The 19,407-nt window shown below is 36.3% G+C and overlaps 1 protein-coding gene and 1 long non-coding RNA gene across 2 annotated transcripts in view; both read right to left on the bottom strand.

The window, feature by feature from the left end:
- Positions 1 to 19,153, bottom strand: part of sptbn1 (spectrin, beta, non-erythrocytic 1) — a 61,761-nt gene extending 42,608 nt beyond the window's left edge. The window contains exon 1 of the mRNA XM_073876414.1: positions 18,998 to 19,153. The gene's annotated coding sequence lies outside the window, so the exon portion shown is untranslated. The remainder of the gene's footprint in view (positions 1 to 18,997) is intronic.
- LOC141369567 (uncharacterized) lies at positions 3,277 to 4,250 on the bottom strand. Its single transcript, XR_012373374.1, has 3 exons — positions 4,150 to 4,250; positions 3,947 to 4,016; positions 3,277 to 3,837 (listed from the first exon to the last, which is right to left on the bottom strand). It is a non-coding gene; the product is annotated as an uncharacterized lncRNA (long non-coding RNA).
- Positions 19,154 to 19,407: the final 254 nt, after the last annotated feature.

The raw sequence follows: 19,407 nt of genomic DNA, 5'->3' as shown, positions 1-19,407 counted from the left end.
TGATAAACTGTATTCATCATGTGCAACAGTAGCAATGATCCATGCTTGACCAATCACCATTAACAACCACAGTAACTATGGTATTCTGGCAGAAACGACTGTTACTATGGTAGATATTTAAAAGAAGAGCCTCTCACATTTAGAATAATAGACGCAATTTGTCGAGTTCTGATGCATGTGCGTGGGATAGTATTGGCATACTGGTTCACAATGGGTTGCCTAGGTTACGGTGACACTCTGGCCCGCTGTCGGAGGAGTGGGCCGAACCTTTATTCTCCTGAAGCGCAGCCCACGCGGATCACTCACACACTTCTCTATCAGTCAGTCTGTAAACACCCACACAGCATCTCTTACAGCAAAGCACGCCAGGATCCAACTGCTCTCCAACAAACCCAAACGGAGATATCACCGCTCAAACATTCTCATACCGACAGTATGATCGCTATGTGTGGCATGTAGCTTGGCACTAAGAAAACTTAAAATATACTTCCGCCTGAACGGCAGAGACATCGCACAGTGGCCAGAACGAGTCTGTCAAGACCTTTCCAAAAAGAGACATAAGGGTGCATTAATGTCTATTGTAACACATTCCCTCATACGATACTGTAGATAAAATGTGTTTTTTCTTCCTCTGTGGATTCAAGTGTTGCTTAGTAACAATGTGCCGAATGCTGAATATTGAGCAGAAAGCGCCAACAGCAAATATAAAACACCATCTGTGCTCAAAAGACTCGAAACTAGATCTTAAAAGTGGAGAAACTGGGTCTGGATACCAACTAGAAGCAAAAGTAGGGTTCTGATGTTGCCAAGATTTCAATATACATTAAATATTCATATAAGTTATTGAGTTGATATATTATACATGAGTTTTAATCATACACAAAAATCTGCAAATATCAGTGATTGTCAAAAAGTCATGAAACTAATAGAGACTTTTCTATATGAAATAAAAAAGTGCAAAAAATATACAGTCTCTATAGTAGGGATGGGCGATATACCAGAATGAAAGTGATTAACGGTACACTGTAAAAAATTCCCCTGTAAAAAAACGGTATTATGCTGGAAGCTGTGGTTGCCAGCATTGCACTGTTAATTTACAGCGGGATACTGTTATTAGAAAAAACAGCATGATACTGTTTTGTTACCTACAGCAGTCAACTGTTATTTTAACAGCATGGTACTGTTTTTGTTATCTACAGAATACAGCTGTTATTTAATAGCATGATACTGTTTTTGTTATCTACAGCATAAAACTGTTATTTAGCATCATATACCTGTTAATTTACAGTACATATTAGTCACACCTCCATTATTTTAAAATGTAAATGCTATTATACCCTGCATTTTATATTTGTCAAAGTGGATAACATAAAACAAAAAAGGCCAGGTTATGAATTTTTTTATTCTTTATTCTATTCAACACCAGATTGAATGTTATGCTATGTTTGTTATGCCATAAAACAGGCAGAAATACAAGCAGATATATTTTAATATTCAGTGCATAAACTGTGGTGCAATTAAAAGGCACCAATAACATACTATATACAAAAATGACACAAAAAAATCAAACAAACAAAGAACAATATTGAGATGCCTTATCTTTACTTAAAATACAAATGTAGTTTAAAATTTTGATTTCAAAAAAGTGTTACAACTGTAAAAACACCACATTTTTAAAAGAATTCAATAAAACATTAATTCGCTAATTAATCTGTTCTTTAACAGACACCAGCCCAATTTTAAATACGAAAACATGGTCTATAATATACAAACCAGTATTAAAAACACCACCCTACCAGTGGTGGCTGGAATGGAGTGTAATGTGAACCTATATGGTCACACATCATGTCAAAATACGTGCCTGCCGCAAACGCTTTGAATATGATAAAGAATAAACAAGACATGATACTCGCAAGACACTCATTTAACACTAAACTCTGATTACACATGAGATTAAGCTAGTATGGCAAAAGCGAGCATCTCTTTTATCATAATCCCCTTCAAAGTGTCTGGAGCAGGCACGTATTTTGACATGACACGCGATGCACAGGTTCACATGACGCGCCGAATGCACATTTTGAAATGACGAGCCACACACATGACAATGTTTTGGCTAGATATGCATTCGTGCCTCCTCAGAAAAGTCACCTGCCATCACTGCAGCCCACCATATTTAAAAAAAAACTGTATTGGTGGGAAGTGTCAGCTACATTTTAAATGAAGTACCACTCAAAGTCCATAAGTCTTTTTAAAAGATTTGATAGTTTGAGACTGACTGTTGATGGTCTTCTTTTGCAGTTTTCCTGTTTTAGAGGTCACTTTTCCCTTTGCAGCCTTGGTTCCGGTATGATTTTAATGAAGCGTCTGGAAAATAAAAAGAGAATAGAGAATGATTTAAAACTCTGACTTAGATTATCAAACTTTCAGTAAAACTTTTCAAAAATGTGTCATTAGTTAACATAAGTTAACCATTTTAGTGAACATGGATTTACAATAAACAATACTTAGACAGCGCTTTTGAGTTAATTTAACACTTACTAAGACTATGTCACAATAATGAACTGTGAACTAACGAACACAACAAATTACTTTTTATTAACTATTCTTAACAAAAATTTCTACATACTTCTGTGTACTGCTTATTGTAAGTTCATGTTAGCTAATACATTGACTAATGTTAAAGTGATAGTTCACCCAAAAATTAAAATTATTTCATAATTTACTCTCATGTGGTTCTAAACCTGTATGAGTTTCTTTATTCTGTTAAATACAAAAGACGATATTTTGATAAATGATGGTAAGCACAAGGTTGGCACTGCCCCTTGACTTGGGTACTGTCATCAGTGTGGTTACCATCATTTATTAAAATATCTCAGTTTGTGTTCAACAAAATAAATAAACTTACATGTTTAGAACCACATGAGGGTAAATGAGGAAAGAATTTTCATTTTTGGGGTGAACTATCCCGTTTAACAAATGAGACCTTATTGTGAAGCCTTACCAAAATTGCCTCCTCAAAAGTTACAAATTCAACCTTTAAAGACAGTCACAAGTTAAAATTGAGTTAAGTTAATGAAATCATTATTTTATGTGGAACTATTCCTTTTAGGTCAACATACTAAGTACTATATTAATGAAAAAATTGAAAAATAACTTGTTATCTTTGAAGGACTTCCAGTATGGATGCTGCTCTCACTTTTTGCAAGTTGAAGATGTTATACAAAGAGAACAATTCAGCAAGTCCAGTGAGACATGTTGGCTGAACACCCTTTTGGCTTTCAGGCTGATCATCCATTGTTTAATCCATTGTCCCTGAGTATCACCTGGACCAAATGAATGTACATATTAATGTATAATCCTTAATATCTGTAGAGCTAAGTGTAGAAAAGGCAGTGAGAAGAATATGCAAGCACTGGCAAAGACACAAAGTGCCATGTCCTTCAAGATAGAAACCTAACAGTATGCTATTTTCAGAGGCCATTGTCATGATACAATTAAATTTATAGTCATTGAGGGCCACTAATGTTTAGGTAAACTGGAAATCACAAATTAATTTAGTGTCCATGTAAAGTCTGATATTAAATGTTCTCAGTTTGTCATAAAGCTTGATGTTCTCTTGATAGTAATAGGCACAGCAAGAAGGTCCCCGATTCGAGCCCTGGCTAGGTCAGGTGGTCTTTCTGTTTGAAGTTTGCATGTTCTCCCTGTGTCAGCGTGGGTTTACTCTGGGTATCCACAGATGCCAAATTGTCTCTACCCCAACAGTGTCTGGATTGACTTGTGTGAATAAAACTTGTATGGATTAACCGGTTCTCGCCATGAATATAGCCAAAGATGCTAGAATGGCATAAAGAATAAGAAAGAAAGAAAGAAAGATAGTAAAAGGTTGTGTCAGCCTGGAGTGTGGGCCTTGTTTAGTGAAAAATGTCAAATTTCATATATTTACCAAACAGGATCAAACAAGGTGTCACAGGTGAGTTACTAGTCTTCTCAAAGACAGCAGGAGTGGGACACATCTATTAGCAAAGATAACAATTTATGATAATTAACATCTGCAAAAAGACTTGATAATATTTCACAGAGGCAATATACATTTTACTCACAACATGAATGTTTATACAAAATAATACTCTCTCATCTTTTACTCACCTTAATAATATCTGTAATATTTGTTTGTCTACACAATGCACGAAAAGGGAATAAGGAAAAAATAGCACCAAAGCACCAAAATAACCCTACATGGAGGATAAAAGTAATTCAGATGAGTAGTAATCTTTTGATGCGATTCAATTGGTTTTGCTACAGACAAAACTGTAACACTTTTTAAATATACATCAGTTTCTAACCATAAACATAAATTCAAGTTTGACTGCACTTTCTTGTACTTGATCCATAATGACTTAACAAGTTTGAAATCATGTTTGCAACAGAGACTTCTAGATGCACAGTGAATGAAAAGAGTTACATTTGGTTTTTCACCAAGAATCATTTGGACTGCTTAAGTCTTATGTATTAGGGTGCCTTTGTTTAATTTTTGTGTAATCAGACTATAGTAACAAATTCATATACCCCATACCTTAACTTACATGAAGCTGGGATACATGTCCATTTTATAAACACATTCAAAATGTAAAGACACAAAACCCATAATTGATTTTGATCGTTCCTCATTCATCTTTTACACACATTTTAGTAAAATAAACAGGTTGGATAAAACTTTGGTGAATTCTTACCTGTGATCTGATGTGAGTGTAACTGATGTGATGGTAGAATACCCACTTTGCCTGATTAAAATAGGAAATTAAATCTGATTTATTTTTGAAAAGCTTCACTGGATAAAATGCAATATTTAAAAGTAATATGTAATTTAAAAATAGCACAAGGACCGATAAAGTTGCAGACCTACCTCATGCAGACAATCCAAAATGGCGTGCAGAACGAAAAATATGCTATAATACTGTTAAATAACAGTAACATTCTGTTGTTGCTCGACAACAGCCCTGAAGTGAGTGAGTCTACCCACAATGCACTGTAAAAAATAGCAACTTACTGTTATTACACGAAAACAGCATTTTGCTGTTGAATTTCCATGTAAATTTACAGAAATTTTTTACAGTGTATTGTGTTGCTCCGTGATACGGATTCTACAATACCGTTACATATTCATGAATTCTACTTATGCATCTTTGTAAAAGCATCACTTATATTCTGTATGTGTGTTCATGCATTCAATTATTTAAGACATATAGTGTTTGTCCCAAACGTTGCAGTTTTAAAAACACAAGGTTTCAATCCAACAGTGACAATATAACAAGATGAGTATTTGAAGAAAAAAAAGAAAATCATGTCTATGATCAATCCCTCACTTTTTTCTAGTTATATAAGGTTAGAAATGCATATTTTGCAAGTAATTAAACTAAAGTTTACTACAATGTGATATGTTTTTTTTTCTCAAATAGCAATATACTGTAATACAGATATACCAGCTGGAGAGTTGAAAATACCTTGATATGAACTTTAACTAATCTATAGATTGTGTTTTAATCAAAAGTTAAGTAAACAGTGCCTGTTGTTAGGTAGCTAAAAATATTTGACATAAATAAAACCAAACAAGACATTTAAAGTATTAAACAGCTCAAAAATAAGACATGAATATTAAGTGTTTATTGGATTATTATTACAACAGTCATTTAGTTCAAGTCACTATGAAACTGAAAATATTTTTAATGGAATATTTTAATGTTTTTTAAGGATTTATCTGTGCACTCACTGCAGTTCGGAGTGCCCAAATTTATTCCTAATGGATGACATCATGTCTCGCCTGATCAGAAGTTGTTTTACTTGGATATAAGTCATAATAGGGAAATAAAGATGATTCATGCCAACATTTTGTGACTGTTGTTTAGTATAAACTTTATATTGATGTATCAGTAACAACAACCAGAGAAACATGAGAGGACATCTACACGTGATGCTGAACCAAACCTAAACTGTCTATGATTCCATTATGAAGAACATAAACCATCAAAACCATTACAGGCTTGTGATAAGACCCATTATACACCCCATGATGTCAGACCAGATCCTTGATAAAAACATCTTGCATTTGCAAAATAACAATCCATTAGCCAAACGTGTGACGTCAAAGCCTGGGATGTAAAACATATGTGGAAAGTTTTTGCCAACTAGACAATGAAGTTCTGGCCGAGGCATTTGCGGCGAGTTATGCCAGCGGTTTGACAACTAGAACAATTCCCACGTACCAACAACATGAAGATAATGACTGAACTTGGCAACGGACTATAGAGACAACGCAATGACAAGGCTCATAAAAGTAATGTCTGAGGAGAACAGCTGGAGGACAAAGAGAAATAAGGACAAGTCCCTGAAGATCAGGAGATGATGGGCCTTTCGTCTGTCGGGTCAGTACGTTCTCGGGACCGAGGTGGCTTTTAGCAGCTTTTGCATATGAGCTTTAAACATTTGACAGTATGTTTAATAGTCATTTATGATTTATTTACCAAACACATCTTCTATGAATTAAATATAATAATATTAACCAGTTTAACAAACACAAGCACAAGTCAAACACTCACGACAAATACAGCTGCTTGTGTTTCATATTGACAGACTCACTTACAGCTTTGCCAAAACTCTGTGTACAAAGGCACAAATCCAAAACAATTGCATGATCTTACTATGATATTGTTTGTTTCTTCGTGAAATGAAAGGCATACGGCTGACATGATTGATATTTGACCAACAGATGTGAACCACTGAACATCCAATACAGAAAAAAAAAGAGAAATCCCCTGCACATGATCCAGACCTGTAAGATAAGAGCTGAAGCCTTTACACCACTCTTAAACACATACAGATGGAAACAAAACATTTCTGCAATATTTTCATATGAATACAAATAACAAACTCTTTAACATCTCAGATTGTTCTCCTGGGCGGGGTTTTGTTATTGTTTTTTTATGATAATCACACATTTTTGCACGATTAATAACTGTGTACGAATCTCATATGAATTATCCAACTTGTAAAATATGTAGAAATTCTGTTGAGGTCAAGCCGGGTTAAACCTTCTTTAGCTTTCTACAATGTCTGTTTTATTGGCCACTGACAACATCAATGAAACCCAAACTATTTCATCACTCATGTGTTGAGTCTGATCTCTGGAGATGTCATTAGAACAGAATGTCACATTCGCCAGTGAAAGAGATCTATTATGACATCACTTCCTGTGGTCTGGAGACTCTGGAAAATGTTTGCCAGTCTGTTCTCTCACATCTCATATGAACTTTTACAAAAGCTGAACGTAATGTCTTACTAGAAGAAGACTTCATTGTGTCTTCGATCTAAAGAGTCCAAGATTTCCCATCAAACTAAAAATAGCTCTCTATGAATTAAACATCTACACCCAAACCAGTTTCTGGGTGAATTACATGAAAGCTTTCAAGAATATGTCCAGGGAAGATTTCATTAAAAAAAGAGAGATAAATAGTTTTTTTTTAATGTTTCGTAAAAGTTCTGTTAAACTAGCATCTGCTAAACACCTAAATGTAAAATAAAATGAGACTATTTTAGCACAACTAACTAGTTCTCTGCCTATGGCATTATTTAGAATTTAAGCACAATTGTATTGTGATGATAAAATGTTTTTTATAAAGCTGCTTTGCAACATGAATATTGTGAAATGTGCTACAGAAAAAATAATCAGAAACACAACCACACATGAAGAGTTATCGAAATAAAGAAAACCAGTTCACTGCTTTAAGAATCTGAGGGAGAATCTAAACATGACAGATTAAAAATAATGTCAACAAAACACTACTAAGTGTCATTTTAATCATTTCTAACTTTTGATTTGAAGGTAAAATCTGACCTTCCTATGATTCACTTGACTCATTTGATCATCTTGAGAGTGATTCATTAGTGTCTGTCACAGGAATGCAGTAAGAAGACAGACACTTACATCTGTATCAGTGATGTTAAACCTCATTGGCTGGTGTGAAGTATGAGAAGCTCTCTGAACCCGGTTAGTGTCTGATAGACAGACTCACAGCTGTTACCCTGATAAAGTCTACCAGACATGCTTAAAGTGAAGCGTTCACAATGTAATGACGTCATGTGTCAAATATTATAGACCAGTTCAAAAGATGTAAACAACACTGGTCCAGAAGCACTTCCTGTTTCATTTTTTTTTAACACTATAAACGTTGGGATAAAATAAACCAGCAGAACATATGAACCTGAATTAACTGAAGTTAAACAAACATCTTAAAGATAATAATATATGTAAAATAAAAAAATAACTGTCACAAACTGTAACAGGAAGTGCTTCTGGCCGTGTCGCCTACATCATTTGAACTGGTCTATAGAGTCATGTGACCACACGCTAGCAAGTTTATTACTGCACATTGCATGTAGTTTAATGAAAAACTTTCTGCAGTCTTCAGTGTAAAGTCTGATGGGGTTTTAAACATCTGTAACCTCCACAAGCACATCTTGAAAAGTTCAACTTTGCCAAAGCAACTAAATCTCATAAAGAAGGCTTTAAAAAACACCACAAATGTGAAGAGATATGAAGATTCAGAGTCTAACTGGACAATGCTTCACTCAATAAAACACACAAAACAGGGTTTAAAACCTCACTAAAACACCAGATTAACACAGTTTCACATCTTCTCTAGTTTAACTGATAATATCAAACAACTAAACATTCACAGTAAGAGGACGACACTAAAGTGTCAGATGTTCACACTTAAAGTTAATTGCTTCCACTCAACCAGACACCTCCATCTACTGTACATTCATTGAGTATTCATTCAGCATGCATATTCAAGTCATTGCATACCAATATACAGATATATAAAACGTGTTATTAATTAAAAATACTTTCTGTTTGGCAACATAAATGACATGTTATCAGGATTTGTATTATGGGCGGAGAATCCCCTCAGTGGCCTCTCTTAAAGGGATAGTTCACCCAAAAATGAAAATTCTGTCATCATTTACTCACTCTTGTGTTGTTTCAAACCCGCATAAATGGAAGGAAGATATTTTGAGAAATGTTTGTAACCAAACCTTTTGTGGACCCCATACTATGATACTAAAAATAATACTATGGAAGTAAATGGGGTCCACGAACGGTTTGGTTACAAACATTACTCAAAATATCTTCCTTTGTGTTTATCAGAACAAAAAAATTCATACAGGTTTTTACCAACATGAGAGTGAGTGAATAATTACCAAATTTTCATTTTGGGTGAACTATCCCTTTAACTTGTGGTATAGGTAGGGTGGAGTCTCTATCTAAAAACAGCAGTAAACTATTATTCTGTAGGGCTAGGCTTGGACACAAATTTCACGATTTGATTCAATTTCAAATCAATTTGATATTGATTAACATCATCTGAAAACAGCATAGACTGAAAGATCGATTATTGTGATTTACAAATCACTATTGTTTCTTCAAAATTAGAATTGATTAAAATCGAGAAATCTATCTTTTTAAACCCAGCCCTATTATTTTTACATAGCACTCCTCAATACCTTTCTCGTCTCCTTGCTAAATGCATTGCCCTAGCTACTGGGTCTGCATTAACTTTCTGCCAGTGCCTAGAAACTTTCTCTTTGTTTGTGGGCATCTAAAAGAAATCCGTACCAAAATGACAAAAATACATTAAAACATTAATATTGATAAAGTTTGATATATTTTTTTTGTGCTAAACATCCCTCATTTATCTGAAATAGCTAAAAATGTTATCTAAACAGTGACACTATCATTCAGTGTAATGGATGACACTGTGGTGTAACATACAATTTGCATTACACCGAATGACAAAACATTACCCTGAATGACGAAACTTTTACTTAAGCTAATATTAGTAGTTAACAACTAGATACCTATATCAAACAGTGAACTTGACCAGAAATGTTTATCATCATTATTCACAACATCTACTTTTTTTTCAAAAAATCTAACAATAAAAGTGTTTTTTTGCATTTCACTGAATGACAGTCATTTTTGTAACTCAAGATACCACACTATGAAAAGGTGAAATTATCAAATATTTAAGGGCAATAAACTTACCTTGCTGAATCACCACATGGTCTTCAGGGGGTCTTTTGATGATGTCACAGACTGCTTGATGAGTATTGTTTGTGTATTTAATTTCAAAATGGTTTCCTGATCTCATTACACTGAATGACCTCTGACAAACTGCATATTCGGGACAAAAGTCCCCTAGTTGTTTCAATATTTAACGAAAAAAATAACACATAGTCCTATTAATATAAAACAGCCAACACTTATGTGAACATGCCAAGGAAGCAAATTTTTTTTTAACATGGTATTTTATACGTTTATTTAAAAATGTATTAGTAAAATCATAGTCCGGACCATTACGCTGAATGACGATTTTACACTTTGGAGCATTATTAAACTCATATTTGGTCATTGTATTTTCACAAATTTATTTGAAACATAAAAGTAGACATTTTACTTGCATTTAATATGTTTTTTTTTGTATGTAAAATCACTTTTGTAAATTATATTTGATGCGGACACCAAAATGGTGACGTCTCGTCTTTGACCCATATGCATATTCAAGTCATTGCATACCAATATACAGATATATAAATTAATTTGAATTTATTTTTGCAATCAGAGAAACTATCATTTTAATATTTGTGTGTAAGAAAAAAATATGAAAAAGTAATGGAAAGTTTACCATTAAGGCAATTCAAAGAAAATATTTATACAAAATGAATTCACAAAATGTAAAATGTGTGTTTTTTATATATTTTATATCTCATTAAATACACAATGTTGGCTAAAAATACTGTTGAGTAATTTCAGCCGTATCAGTGACATCTGTGGGGGCTTTTCTATAAAAAAACATTCACTTTTAGCATCTTTCATTTAGATATTTGTGCAAATTTCTTACAAATACACACGAATATTAGATTTGTTGCCAAATCCTTTATTTAACGCTACATTTTAATGTTTGTCAGCGTGTTCTTGATCGTGTTTCTTCACATCTGAACTGTCTCACCACACCCTAGCAGTAATTCAACACATCCAGTTTGGATGAGGTCAATTTGTGTGTGTGTGTGTGTGTGTGTGTGTGTGTGTGTGTGTGTGTGTGTGTGTGTGTGTGTGTGTGTGTGTGTGTGTGTGTGTGTGTGTGTGTGTGTGTGTGTGTGTGTGTGTGTTGTGTGTGTGTGTGTGTGTGTGTGTGTGTGTGTGTGTATGTGCGTGCTAAAAACACACATAGCTTTATGTGCAGATCTGGATGTCATTAAACTCCTACACATGAATCTCTCAACTGTGTACTACATCTCAACATCTCACACTCGTTCTCTTCTCTCTAACCCTGAGAAAAGGAAAACATCATTCCCATCCCATCATGACCCAGGAATGGCTGGATAAGGACAGTTTATCTTCCGGTGTTGACATGTTTCCTGTTGGAACAGGAAGTAAGGGTGAGGCATATCGAAGGGCTCAGCTCTTGTGTAAATAGCCAATAACCTTTAGTTTACATTACGGCTGAAAGAGACGAGAGAGAAACATTCATTTTAGATCGAACAAACATTTCAATATGCAGCCAAACGCTTGAAGACAGATAAAGAACAACAATGAAGAATGATCTGATGAAAAACAACAGCAATGACGGTCAGATTAGATTCAAATTGTATTGATTTGAAACAGTGATCTGTTTCTCACATTTCTGGAACAATGTGGCCATCTGACCTGACTGTAATAATCAATAATACCAATGATAAAAACACACCCAACCCACAGCCGTGTCTGCAGAAATGTCCTAAAAACATTAACAATGTACAACAACCAATGCTTGATCTTAAATACAGAGAACAACAGATTTCTGTGGAGAGGAACATGATGAGATGCTAAAATCAGAGAAGCAACTAATTTAAGTTAATCTCCATTTAATCTCATTGCTGTCTAAGAGAAACAACTGAGCTATTGAAGAAATCTTTGAGAGATATTTTGTTTTTAACAAGAAGAACAACAAAATTATCCAGAGCACTTTAAATCCACAAACACAAAGCTCAAGAGAGACAATGAATTTATGGTTTCACTCCTGCAAGAAGACGATGAGAAAAGCATGAGATAAATAAAGAGTCCCTCTCAAATGACCTCATCTTTCTCAATGTATTGCTAAGTGCTTTGCATACGGGCTCAGTTCTCCATGATAAGACTCATACTATGGCTGTGTCTCAATCAGCTCCTGAGCTCATGAATCAGTATATGGTGTAGTTTGGGGCACTGGTAAGGACTCTAACTCACTTTAGATTGGGACACTGTTCACTTATTTTCCTGTGACGTGGCTGCTTAAGTGTGTTGTGATAACTCACAGCTGTTATTCATCAACAACCGGCAAACCCAACATCTCTCTGACTTCATTTTTAAACACTCGTTTCATATCCGTGCACCAATTTAGAGGAACACTACATTTAAATATGAAGTAGATTGTGGTCCTTTCCTGTCTATCAATGTGTGTTTATATTAAAACTAAAACAAACGTTTGTCTTTATAAAAGTTCTGTCACATTTCATGAAGTTTATTGAGTTATCTTCCACGCAAAGGTCACATTATTTTTGGTAAGGGATCATAGGGACAATTGATGCTCAATGGTTTATGCGTTGCATTGTGGGAATTTTTAGGGACCAAACGTTTCAGTGCACTGGAAGGATTTTGTGATTAAGCCCTTAAAATGGCTGACTCCCTGATCAGTGACCTGACTACTGAACAAGAAAGCTGATTGAGACACAGCCCTATGTAAGTTTGTTGTTTTGTCTGGCAGGCTGAAATGAAGCAGGATGATTTGAGGATGTCTGTAAGTGAAATGACGGAGGACAAGTTACACATTCTGAAGGGTAAAGCCTGAAGTATAGTTAGTTTTTATGTGCATGTGCGGTTACGAAAATCCAGCAGTGTGCGTAATTTGCATCACGCCCACTGTATGCTGACCCTCCCATATGTGAAAATACTGTTACGCAGATGTAGCTGAGAGACAAGATGCGCTATATCAAAAAGAAAAAATACTAATAATAAGGTTTCATTATTTCCATGCTCTGAATGACCGCTGAAGATTATTTCTGGAGTCCTATGCATTTTTAAATTTTTCTTTCAACATGATGTCCATATTGAGTGTATTTCTGCATCCATGCATCTTTACAGCGGCTATATCACACATGTGCTGGAAACATGATTCCTCACAGGACGCTGTGGATGAGATCACCATCAGCCCAGTTCAGCCAGTAGAGATCAGCTGCTCAAGGGTGGAGCTGCAATGTGTGCTGGGATTGAGCCAACAGTGAGAGAATGAATTGAGGAGAGGAGATCAAAAACTGAAATGAAGAGATTTATAAGCATATTTAACTTTTTTGTGTACGTGAGGGTCAGTGTACAGTGCACGTGATGCAAATTTCTTCATCAGAAAAGTATGCACACTGTGCATGCACCGCCGGATTTTTGTCCCACGTCCATAGAGACCATGAAGACTTTAAGCAGAAAGCAACTGCACAGAACACATTATTTTATACTCTAGCATCTGCAGAAACACCCTAGCAACCACGCAGTACACCTTAGTAACAACATGCAAACTGCACCGAGATTGACTCAAGATAACTCGGTCTGATAGGCCGTTGATTCAACTTGATAGTTATGTGGCAAAGATTGGATATACTGTAAACCATAGACGTGTAATCAGAAAAAAATCCAATATTTTACTTCAGGCCTCATTCATATGTGGAAATAAATCAGATATGAAATTAATACACGCATTCGTTTCTGATATGCAAGTGGAAAAATCCGATTTTTCCATGTCAAAATGTCATATGTCTTTTCTTAGTAGGGCAATGGAGGACAACGGCTCAACTTAGTGGAGTAATGTTGAAGTTTTATGTCTTGTTACAGAAATAAAGCTCTATCATTTTTTATAACCATGTTGTCTGTGTCCATTGCATATCACGACATTATACTTCCTCTGAGGTTGTTTAAGCTGTTCCCGGTCAGTATATCTACTTTGAATTGTTTTGTTTAGTGTAAATGCAGATATCTGATACGAGTCGCTTTTAAAAGATTATGTAAGCGGGTCATCAAAAAAAAACTGATACAGGCAACAAATTGGAATTAGGCATCAAGATTTGCAGTGTAAATCCAGCTTTAGTTACCCATCTACTTGTTTCTGGCACAGTGTTGACTAGTCCTATACACATGGATAACTGACAGCTGTATGATATATGGATTATAACAGAGGATGAGTTAATGTCTTTGCTCTAAATTAAGAACACATCGTCCTGTGCTTACACCCTCGAAGCTTCATCTGAGCTTTATCCCTCAAAAGCTGCAGGATCAGAATTGGTATTTGGATAAGGTACAGGTCTACTGTAGGTCACGGTCAACAACACATCACAGCTGTGCAACACCGGGCCGGATGTCAGGCCAACAGGGAGAGTGAATCATGGAAAAAACACAGGACCGATCAATAATTGGATTTGAGCCTGAAACTAAACATGTAGCTGAAAATCTGCCAAAGCAGTCAAATACTTTACATTAGTATGCTGCTTTAACTGTACTTTGTGTAACTAAACTGTGATTTACTCACACTTATGTGGCTTGCAAGCAATAAGGGTCTCAAACTGTGCTCAAATTATTAAAATTAAAAGTCGGAGTTTTCAATATGAACACTAACATTTCTCAAGAGACTTCACTATCCACATAGGGACATAACAACTCATTTTTGGGCGAACCACTTTTTAGGAACTGAAAGAACCTCCATGCAATAGAAAACAGTAAATACAGTATGGTTACATACAGTGGTAAAAAAGCATGTTAACATTTCTAAAAGCCAATTTTGAGATGGGGATGATCCATAGCTTTCATAATCTGATGATTCTGCAACACATCAGGCAATGCACTTCAGAGAGTGAAGGTATCAGATAACCAACCAGAGAGGAGGAGGAGGAGGAGGAGGAGGAGAGGAGAGATGTCCAGACCTCACCCACTCCCTCAGGATTCAACTCATTTCCTCTCATTCAATCTGTGCTGCTCGGAGAACACCGGCCATCGCCCGAGACCACACCAACATATTATATAAGAAACATCACCTCAGGCTTCACTTATCAAATCCAGCTGCTTTTCTGCTGTTGATACAAACCTAGAAATTTGTTTTGAGCAAAATCATAAGGGGAAGTGACACAGAATAACAAAGAAATTAAATGATCTAAACCAGCACCGAAAATTCACACACACAACTTTGTCTTCGCTGGGTGTGTTCATAACTACACTGCTAACAAAATGAAAATAATAATAATAATGTGTGGATGACTGGATGTTTAATCTCCTAAAGCCTGATGGCTCTTATCCAATCAGACCTGCTCAGAACTTTAAATTGTAATCGGTTTAATTTACTTTGAGGTCACAAAAAAGGACTCAAACCAGTTCCCATCAAAGTAATTGGCCAGACAAATGGCTTTTAGTTCCTCTGTCTGCATCGGGTTAGACGCTCTCAGACCCAAAAATACAAGCACAAATTAAATTCCAGACAGCCTGAGAACCAACAGCTGTAGAAACAGTAAAGATGTGGCTCTCTTACCATATATACCTCCATCAACCCGAGTGTCAGACATTTAAAATTCATTTTTGCAAAATAAGTTCCTTTGAATTGTCTAATTCAAATCCACACAACAATCCAAATCAAGTTAGCAGATCTTCACTCAAACACACATGCATGCGCGCACACACTCACACACGCACTCAGTCATAAGGGCCACCCCATAGTGTCCATGTGTCCCTCACCTGTTGCCCACCGTCATGACAGCTGCTTACAACCCTCAACCCTCCTCCTCCTCCTCGTCTCTTTAACACATAGATGATAATAACACAGAACCCCCACCAACACCTGTCCTACTGTAAGACAGTCTGTGCTGTGAAATTACAACAGGTATCTGTTTATAAGACACAGAGATATTGTGTCACGTCACGCTCGGCTGTGTGAGAGGGAAATTCTGCTGTTGTTGAGTTAATTCAACTTACATTTTTGTGAAACTAAAGTGAAATTTGAAGTTTAAAACATTTTTAGGTGTTACCAGTTGAATACATATAGTATAATTCATATAGATTTGCATAAAGTGAATCATGCAAAAACCCAAGAATATTAAAATTAAAACAATCATGAAACTCCGCCCCTAACGCCATCGACACAGGGGAAAAAGAAAATCAAACAAAAACATATGGATTTTAATACGAATTAGGCATCTTGTAAAATATTCGATCAAGCCATCACAGTCCAGAAGATTCATATCAAAGCAGAGAAATACACAACTCATAAACAAAGAAGTGAATCAATAATATATTATTAATATTAATATAGAGATAGCTTTAAACATGCCGACTTTCTAACTGAGATTCTTTTTAAATGATTGCTTGCTTTATCAACAGTTTACACAAATACCTTTATCACCTCTTCTGCAAAGAAATTCTTTGTATTTTAAACATTTTATGCTTGTGCAGTTAGAAGTGTCTGTGTTAATGTACTTTCCAAAAGTATGTTTTAGCCCATACTGCGATCAATGCTATAGAGTGAAGTGATGTAAACACACTGAGTCCCTTCCTGTTGAGCAAATGGGTCTGTACATACAGCTGATGCATCAAGAAAATAAACTAATGCAGAATGCATTTTCTGTGCCAAGCTCTTAAATGCCACTACACACAAAACCTGCCAAGACCTCAGAGAGCCCCAGCACAAGCAAACCTTTTACTAATAACCCTGTCTGAAATCTTGACTAAATACTGATCAAAAAGATAACAAATAAATATTAATTGCAGCACTAACCAAAATGGCTTTTGTTTTTTTTTTAAACACAAAAGAAACATCTGCTGTTGACAAATGGATCAAGTGAGAAACCGTTTCACATCAGTGTGGAGAATATTTCATCAGGCAATCAGAAATCATTTACATTAGATTCAAACTGTACTGGATAACTTTATAAAGTAGCCATTATCATAGGCCTGTATATACACAACACTAAACATAAAATAGCTTGAGTTTGCATATTTAGTTTTAAACAATAAAACTACCCAGTATGAACAGTCGCCCATAATTTAGGATGTGGACCTTGTAGTGGTTTAAATATATCTTGCAGGTGTGGCACAGGAATAAAAACAAACAGAATTTCTAAACAGTCTCTCCGTGGTGCCCAGACCCACACTGTAGTTTTAAACCATCTGGAGCTACTTTACATTCTGGTGATTTACAAGTTGTAGGTCTTCTTTAGCACCTCCAAATCCCTTCACAGCCCACCGTTAAAGCAATGAAATAACCTGCTGTCAGAATACACAATGCTCTCCGCATGCATGTTGTTGGGGGATACGGTATCACTATGGGGACTGATGAATGCATTGCACGTTGCTTGGCAGGGCCTACAGTCTAGCGGGGCATGGTGCAATGTACAAAACTACATACTGCCATACTACTATATAAGCCAAGTATACAATACTGTGTAAGGTGCAATAGTTGACCTTCATTTTTCAGTGTGATAAATGGACCAGAAATGATATCACAACAATCAGTAACATTTCTTTCTTAACACATCATTTAATCACAACACTAAACTTGAAGACATTTAACACTAAATGATCACATTTGCCTTCACCATGTAGCATCCAAAGCAAATGACATTTTATCCATAAGAATCAAACCCATGACCTTGGAACTCATGAATCTGTGTTATTATGTCATCATAAAGGGCTGTGCTATTATGGATGTATTTTAGTCCATATGCATGGAAAACTGCGGACTCTGATTGGATCAAATACGGATCAATATTAAACTGTTGTGATGAATCAACATAGTTCAGTATACGCCCCACCCATTGGTAGAAACTATACTTTACAATATTTAGCAACAAGTAAGCGTGTACTCATTCCTTACAGGTGTATGATGTGCGTGTCATGATGACATCATACAGACCGGCGGTGCGAGGGATTATGACATCATGGGGAATGTTTTCCTGCACCAAAATCTCATGGTTCCAGTTAATCACTGTTTAGTTAACCACTGGTTGGTGTGTTACTGCAAAAGTCCGGCCAAACTGAGCTCCACAATAAGTCCATAACCCCCCCCCCCCCCCACCCAAAAAACAAAACAAAATGAAGGCCGCATTCGTGATGCAGTATGACATTTCATAGTCTTCATATTTCCAGAAATGACCACAAAACAAACGACTAAACAATCAGATTAATTTACAGCTGCGTTGAAGTTCAGACTGCGATCAGTAACCTGTGAAACTCGTTTATTATCACTGATAAACAACCGCAACGAGCGTCCGGACGACGCGACGCCTGAAGTGTAAAAGCGCAGATAAAACAGTCGAACCCCGCTGCGACAATGTAACGCGTAAAACTGTGATTTCACTTTGAAGTGTTGCGTCTGCTGCAGTGGAAATGGGCACCAAATCAAAATCCATTGAGGTCACTGACGTTGACATACAACATTTACCTGTTTATAACCAACTGATCAACAAATCCATCACAAACTGGACCTCAATCAAATCAGTTTATGTTACGGTGGTTGTGCAAAAGCCTGTTTGCGCTTTACTCGAGTCTGAAGATTCGACCACGCCTGTTTGCATCCATATTCTACTGTACCGTTATTCCACAGCACAAACCCGCGAATCCCACTCACAAACACCACAAAACCTCCAGCACTCTGAAATCACGAAGCATTTTCATCACATTCAGGCATGTAAATCTGCTCCGGCGCATAATACACCTGAATCTGGCGATGTGAATTATTTCGTTGACGCAAACTCCTCATGTGGGCTCCATCACCACCCACGTATGTAGTGGAAAAACATCACCTCATCGTGGGAAAATCTCACTAAAACGAGCTCATTTCAGTCGGTTTACTGATAATAAAACAAATGATGGTGAGAAATGGGGATTGTGTGCACTTACCGATTAAAGAATGCGTGCTGAACTTCACCGCGTCTGGAGTCCGCAGCGCGCAATGAGCGAGAGAGAGGCTGGACGCGACGCGACGCGTTGCGCTGGGAGTGACCGATGCGCACTGCCTCCCTCCCCGTCACTGCTGCACCGACAAGCGGGGCGGAGATTACTACGCCTACTATGGGATGAAAATGGATGCCCTCGGCATAGTAGAAGCAATGATACGATTCATTTGAGTCGGTTCTCATTTGCGTTTTCTGGGCACTGTACATTTTTTATGTAGCCTATTTTGTTCTTAAATATTTTGTTTAAATACGGCTTTTACTGCACTTTGTTAAACAATTCGCTGCTTGAAAGCAGATTGCGTATTTTTGTTGGGAGAAGCTCGATTCAATAAAAATGTGTCGGTTTGTTTGTTT

This window comes from Misgurnus anguillicaudatus, chromosome 14 (genome assembly GCF_027580225.2).
Source record: "Misgurnus anguillicaudatus chromosome 14, ASM2758022v2, whole genome shotgun sequence".
Lineage (NCBI taxonomy): Eukaryota > Metazoa > Chordata > Actinopteri > Cypriniformes > Cobitidae > Misgurnus > Misgurnus anguillicaudatus.
Note: the sequence above shows the minus strand (reverse complement) of the source record. Positions and strands in the feature narration are given on the sequence as shown.